An 8,047-nucleotide genomic window follows, 5' to 3' on the forward strand; every position below is an offset into this window, starting at 1 on the left:
ATAGTTTGGTTCCTAGGTTAGAGTCCTTAACATGGAACAAATGAAATAAAGAATCTTAAAATGTGAGTTGTTAGAATATATAAAGGATAACAGCTTCTATGAAGAACATATGTATAATTATTTGAATGACCTTTATATTGCCTTTTAATACACTTATGTGTTCTAATTAAGCAATAAAGCCTGAGGAGGTGTGGTATATGGCCAGTATACACTACCACAGCTAAGGGCTGTTCTTAGGCACAACGCAACGTGGATTGAGAATGATGTAACACTTTCAAAAATCAAATCAAATTATTGGTCGCATACACATATTTAGCAGATGTTATTGCAGGTGTAGCGAAATGCTTGTGTTCCTGGCTCCAACAGTTAATTACGTTGGTACGTTAATAGCAATAAGGCAGTTTTAGAACACCTACTCATTCAAGGATTTTTCTTTATTTGTACTATTTTCTACATTGTAGAATAACAGTGAAGCCATCAAAACTATGAAATAACACATATGGAATCATGTAGTAACCAAAAAAGTGTTAAACAAATCAAAATATATTTTATATTTGAGATTCTTCAAATAGCCACCCTTTGCCTTGATGACAGATTTGCACACTCTTGGCATTCTCTCAACCAGCTTCATGAGGTAGTCACCTGGAATGCATTTCAATTAACAGGTGTTCCTTCTTAAAAGTTAATTTGTGGAATTTCTTTCCTTCTTAATGCGTTTGAGCCAATCAGTTGTGTTGTGACAAGGGAGGGGTGGTATACAGAAGATAGCCCTATTTGGTAAAAGACCAAGTCCATATTATGGCAAGAAGAGCTCAAATAAGCAAAGAGCAACGACAGTCCATCATTACTTTAAGACATGGTCAGTCAATATGGAACATTTCAAGAACTTTGAAAGTTTCTTCAAGTGCAGTCGCAAAAACCATCAAGCGCTATGATGAAACTGGCTCTCATGAGGACCGCCACAGGAAAGGAAGACCCAGAGTTACCTCTGCTGCAGAGGATAAGTTCATTAGAGTTAACTGCACCTCAGATTGCAGCCCAAATAAATGCTTCACAGAGTTCAAGTAACAGACACATCCCAACATCAACTGTTCAGTGGAGAATCAGGCCTTCATGGTCAAATTGCTGCAAAGAAACCACTACTAACGGACACCAATAAGAAGAAGAGACTTGCTTGGGCCAAGAAACACAAGCAATGGACATTAGACCGGTGGAAATATGTCCTTTGGTCTGATGAGTCCAAATTTGATATTTTGGGTTCCAACCGCAGTGTCTTTGTGAGACACAGAGTAGGTGAACGGATGATCTCCACATGTGTGGTTCCCACCGTGAAGCATGGAGTAGATGGTGTGATGGTGTGAGGGTATTTTACTTATGACACTGTCTGTGATTTCTTTAGAATTCAAGGCACACTTAACCAGCATGGCTACCACAGCATTCTGCAGTGATATGCCATCCCATCTGGTTTGGGTTAGTAGGACTATCATTCGTTTTTCAACAGGACAATGACCCAACACACCTCTAGGCTGTGTAAGGGCTATTTGACCAAGAAGGAGAGTGATTGAGTGCTGCATCAGATGACCTGGCCTCCACAATCACCCGACCTCAACCCAATTGAGATGGTTTGTGATGAGTTGGACCGCAGAGTGAAGGAAAAGCAGCCAACAAGTGCTCAGCATATGTGGGAACTCCTTCAAGACTGTTGGAAAAACATTCCTCATGAAGCGGTTTGAGAGAATGCCAAGAGTGTGCAAAGCTGTCAAGGCAAAGGGTGGCTACTTTGAAGAATCTAAAATCTAAAATATATTTTGATTTGATTGAACACTTTTTTGGATACTACATGATTCCATGTGTTATTTCATAGTTTAGATGTCTTCACTATTATTCTACAATGTAGAAAATAGTCAAATAAAGGAAAACCCTTGAATGAGTAGGTGTTATAAAACTTTTGACCAGTAGTGAAGGTATCCAAACTTTTGACTGGTACTGTATACAGGCTCTGACTGTCTGCTCTATATCAGCATTCATCTTGGGCCAGAATAACACTGCTTTAGCACCTCGTTTTGACTTTTCCATCCCTAGATGGTCCTTGTGTATTTTGATCAGAATGTTTTTCTGTATCACACACTTGGTATCACAATTCTTGAACCCTTAAACAGAATTCCATCAAGTCCAGATAGCTCATCCCTGTATTGACCATAAGGGTATGGTGTAGCTTATACAGACTACCTGCATGTTATGGCTTGAATCACCTTTTGCAAACACTCATCTTCTGCAGCAGCACGTGAAATAACTGTCCACATTTCATCTGAGACTGGGCAACTCTTTCTGATAAGGTTTACATCCTGCTCCTATATCTAGTTTGGTTCTGAGCTGTCAAAAGCTCTGGACAATGTGTCTGCCACTAACAATTCTTTCCCTGGCCTGTACTCGAGTTGCAAGTCATATTTCTGAAGTTTTAGAAACAGTCTCTGTTCCCTTGGTGGTGTGTGTGTTAGACCCTTCTTTACAATAGTAACTTAAGGTTGATGATCTGTTTCAGCCCACACTGTTTTACCACAGATTAACACACTGAATTTCTCACATGCATATGACAGTGCCAATGCCTCTTTCTCAATCTGAGCATAGTTACACTCAGAAGTTGTCAGAGCCCTGGAGGCATATGCAACTGGGCGCCATCTAGTGCCATACTGCTGTAACAACACTGCACCTAAACCTGCTTTAGAGGCATCTGCTGAGATTGAGGTTTTGAGCTTTTTATCATAGAACCTCAGTAGTGGAGCATGCATGATGTAGTGGACATTCTAATCAATAATGAGGAGAGACAGGGTCAATCACCAATCAGGATATTACTTTATTCAAAACTTATCAATAAGTTAATAAGTGAGGCTGGTCGACCCAACAGTCTTGACACAAAGAATACTAAAGATCTTTTATAGCAAAGATACACCCTCTTAGTCTACATGACAAATAACAGATGTATGGAATGAGTCAAAAGGTGAGACTTGATATATGAGAAAGGAGTATCCCCCAGCCAGAAAGCATTTGCTATGAAGACTTCTTACTGTATGGAAATCAGAGTTTAGCCCCCAAAACAAGCTTCCTCTCATCATTATCCATAGCCAAGCCATCTCTCCCTGGTACCTCATTACACCAACTAATTCTATGGAATGCGTTCTGTAGGTTTTATCACCAAAGGCATCGTTAATATACTGTCAGTGTTAACAGACACATGAGAGTTCTAAGAACCCTTTTCTACTGCAGAAAACAACCATTTGATGCAATAACAGTATTAGAACATCATCTAGTCATTGTTGTCCTCACAATGATCAATGCCTTGAGCTCCTCAAAACTCTTTCTGATGATTACTGTTCCAACACCAATCTGTAGTTTTACACAGTAGACTTCTCATCTGACTAGTGTGAGTTGCCAGATAAGAAACAAATTAGCCCGCATACATTTTAGCCATTTAGCAGACGCTCTTATCCAGAGCGACATATAGTTAGTGAATACATATATATTTTTATACTGGCCCCCCGTGGGAATCGAACCCACAACCCTGGCGTTGCAAACGCCATGCTCTATCAACTGAGCTACATCCCTGCCGGCCATTCCCTCCCCTACCCTGGCCAATTGTGCGCCGCCCATTAGTCTCCCGGTCTCGGCCGGCTGCGACAGAGCCTGAATTCGAACCAGGATCTCTAGTGGCACAGTTAGCATTGCGATGCAGTGCCTTAGACCACTGCGCCACTCAGGAGAGTCCTTAGATATCCACATAGTTAACCATCCCTAAGAACCTTTGTACGTCCTCTTGATCTGTAGGCAGTGGCATGTTCTTGATGGCGGTCACTTTGCTCTGGTCTGTCTGAACACCTTCACATGTTAGTTTTTCACCCAAGAAGGTTATTTCTGTCTTTCTGAATTCCCATTTGTCTGCGTTTAGCTTTAGCCCATTATCTCTGGCTAGATCAAGTGCTGCTTTCAACCTGGTGTTGTGCTCTTCAAGAGTCTGAGCCCATATTAGCACATCATCAATGGACACTGTGGTGCCTGACACACTCTCAGATATCTGTTGGACTGTCCTGTGAAAGACTTCTGGTGCTGAAGTGAGACCAAACGGGAGCCTTTTAAATGACTACCTACCAAAAGGAGGATTGAAAGTATAAAGCCTTGTACTCTCCTTGTCTAGACTGATCTGCCAAAACCCTGAAGAAGCGTCTAGCTTTGAGAAGTATTTAGCCCCTGCTATGTCCCTGAATATCTCCCCTCTGGTAGGCAGCTGAAAGTGTTCCCTTTTTACATGCTTGTTTAGCTCTTTTGGATCCATACACAGTTTGAGCGAGCCGTCTTCCTTCTCAACTATTACTAGTTAGTGGACCCATTCAATAGGCTCTTCTACTTTGTCTAGGATATCTAAGGACTCTATCCTCAGTAGATCTGCCACCTACCTCCAGCACCAATGTGCATGTCCCTGAAGACCACTGGTTTTACCTGTAACCGTAACAATTCAGTCTCTGGAATGATGTTGACCTGTGCTCCAGTGTCAAGTTTGAACAAAATATCAGTTCCATTAGTCTTGTAGGTAGCAGTCCAGTCCTCGTCTGGTCCTGCAAGTGCGACTAATCCCACAAAGAGGTCACCCAAAGACCCCTCACTGTACTCATTGTCACCGCTGTTGTCCTGGTCCTCGTTGACACAGTGTACTGTATTTTGTTGTCTCCGCTGCCTGCATTTGAGTGAGAAGGGGTTCTTCATGCCATAGTTATAACACTCTTTTCTATATGCTGGGCACTGGCAAGGTCTGTGCTCTCCTCCACAGTTGCTGCAGGAGCGCTGGTTCCCTGAAGTGTGATGCTGTCCTTTGAAGTTAGCCGTTTAGCTGTAGCTCTTCCTTCGCTAACGTACTCCACTTTGCATACGGTGTCACTAAGAACACCGCTGTCCATTGGCCGTATGCGACTCTGAGTCACCTCTCTAGCTTGACACATTTGTTTGACACCAAGTAACTTTTATCTCAGCCCATTGTCTCTCACCCCATGACAATTCTCTCTTATCAACAAGTCTGCAATTTGACCGAAATTTCAAGTCCATAATAAATTCCTCATCTGTTTCATTCTGCCATCTACTGTTGAAAACATACCTCGTTTCTTCTGGGAGTACAAAAAGACAGAAATTTGGCTAAGACCAGTTCATAATCTGCTTTCTCTTCATCCATTAGCTGAAAGCTGTTGTAGACATCAATGGTGTCCTAGACTGTGAGAAACAGTGTGACCTTCTGTGCGTCGTCTTTTCCAGCCGCTCCTATCGCCGTCAGATAGAGGGTGAAACGCTGCTTGAACCGCTTCCATTGCTCTTCAACGTTGACGTTCAGTTTCAGTTCTGTTGGAGGCTTTAGCTGCTCCATGTCGTTAGCCAGCTAGCACTGCAAAACGACTAGCTACATGCACTGCATGCTCCGTTAGCTCTGGCGTGGTTATTTTTACCTCAGTCTCGTTAGCCCAGTGGTTAGTTAGCTAACGTTAGTCAAGTTTGCTAGTTGACGTGAAGCCTCTTAGCGCCGTTCAGCATTTTCGACCAAACTCGATGATGGATGAGTCAAAGGCGAGTTATTTCACTCCTGGTACCATGTTGAATCTTGTCTAAGAAATACTAAAGAAAACAACTGTTCTTTAAAACATAAGTCCTTCTTTATTCAAGTTAACCGGAGCCGTACAAGTATCGCACATTCAGGATCTCCCGCTCTCCCAATCCTATGCGCGGGCTGCGTGTCCCCTAAGTGGTCACGTGGCCTCCGATACAAAATGCCACAGAGGTGTTGTTGCCTACCTTCACCACCTTGGGGCAGCCCGTCAGGAAGTCCAGGACTATGAAGGTAAATTAATGTCATAAGTGTACAAGCATGTAAAGTATGATTTGTGCCTGTATAATCAGTTTTGTAGTTCAATTATTTGTTATTTTGAGAATGAGTGCAACAACACTAGCAAGCAGGTAATGTGATGTGTGAATAAATACAGTGTTGTTGCATTCATTCTCAAAATAAGTTTGCAATAAAAAATAAATTTGAGGTATAATGTGGTCCCAGTTCCAGGGACATCACCGGATAGAAAATCCCAATATGGCTGCCAACGCAATGCCATATATGGACATGTGTGTGTTACATCCGAACTCAGTAGCTCTACTCTCATTGGTCCTAACGATTTGTTTAGGTTTTTTGCATTTAGCTTGTGACACAGCCCTCAAGACATCATTGATGATATCAATGGATCATCAGAAATGGGTTTAGATAGATAGCTGAATAGATATCAACTTAGTCAGTTTGCAACAAATAATATATTTTATAAATAAAATAAAATAAAAAAGCAAATCTGAATGCGATGTTCACGAGTTCTGTTCACAAAACGATCAGCTAGCTAGCTAGCTTGGTTAGCTAACGTTAGCTAGCTACTAGTTAGCTATGTTTAGCTAGCTACAGATAGCTCGATAGGTGGGTAATGGCCCATATTGAAGGTGTTAAACAGGGGTAATGTTGTTAGAAATGATTTTATATAAACCTCCTCCACTGTCCATACATCCACACAAACACACACACACACACACACACACACCAAAATATTGATATAACCTGGTTTGGTTATCTCTTGTTCTATGTAGTGTAGTTGCTCACCTGTCTGTCATTGTAAAGTGTGTGTGTGTGTGTGTGTGTGTGTGTGTGTGTGTGTGTGTGTGTGTGTGTGTGTGTGTGTGTGTGTGTGTGTGTGTGTGTGTGTGTGTGTGCGCCCAGGCTGTGTTCAGTAGAGAACAACAATTGTCGAAAGTTCAGATATAAATTAATTGTCTAGATATTCTCTTATGTGTCTCTCTGCCAAGTAGGTCTAGCAATTAATCATATCATCTCTACTCATTACATGAACCCTACTACTATCTTCAATGTGTTGTAGTATCTGAAAGTCTATGATTTTGCTGACGTTTGCAAATGGTGTGTTAGAGGAACTTGGCTCTGCTTGCGGAAACATCTGGAAAACATTACTATAGGGGCCCCCTAAAACAGAGGAGAGTCTGCTATGTAGAGGCCAGGGATTGGTCTATTAAAATCACGCCATATTATGTTACATAGGATATAAATACCATGTTTTGAACAAAGGACGGGGAGAATAACATATTAGAGATTGGGTCAGTTGTTCTCCGGATTTCTGCAGGAGTCTGTAAATTGATACTGTAATCTTTGATGTAATAAACCATTATAATCAAGGACAGTGTCAGCGGATTTCTTGTCAACACAGCATGTCAGCATCGTTGTCTTGACACCACATTAAATGGCGACGAGGATTTTTGGGACGTGTTGCGTCTCTTCAGCGTTCCATTCATGGGCTACGAAGTGACTCCCGCTCAAGACGCCGGCAGATAAGGTGAGCTTTCTCACAACTTTGGGCGCTGGTGTCAGCGCGTGCTGTAGGTGCAGTGGTGGAATCAAATGCAGGACGCAGACGGATAATCCAACAGACTTGTATTAATGCCAAAACACGGCAAACGGGCAACACTTGCCCGAAGGCGAAATACGCACGAAGGCGAAAATGAAACAACAGCGCACAAAACAGGTGCGTAATAACTCCAGCGCAGTGGAGAGAAGCTCAACCGAGCGAAATACACGTCTGACAAACATCAATAACACACAACACCTGACAAACACAACGAGAACTAAATAGGACACTAATGACACTAAATGAAAACAGGTGTGACAACAATCAGACAAAAGCAAACGAACATGAAACATACAACGGTGGCAGCTAGTATTCCGGAGACAACGAACGCGAAGCCTGCCCGAACAAGGGAGAGAGGCAGCCTCGGCCGAAACCGTGACAGTACCCCCCCTTGACGCGCGGCTCCAGACGTGCGCCGACTCCCGGCCTCGGGGACGACCCGGAGGACGCGGAGCAGGGTGCGTCGGGTGCCCACGATGGAATTCCGTCAGGAGAGACGGGTCCAAAATGTCTCTCCTCGGCACCCAGCACCGCTCCTCCGGACCGTACCCCTCCCACTCCACTAGATA

This window comes from Coregonus clupeaformis, chromosome 26, assembly GCF_020615455.1.
Source record: "Coregonus clupeaformis isolate EN_2021a chromosome 26, ASM2061545v1, whole genome shotgun sequence".
In the NCBI taxonomy this organism is placed as follows: Eukaryota; Metazoa; Chordata; class Actinopteri; order Salmoniformes; family Salmonidae; genus Coregonus; species Coregonus clupeaformis.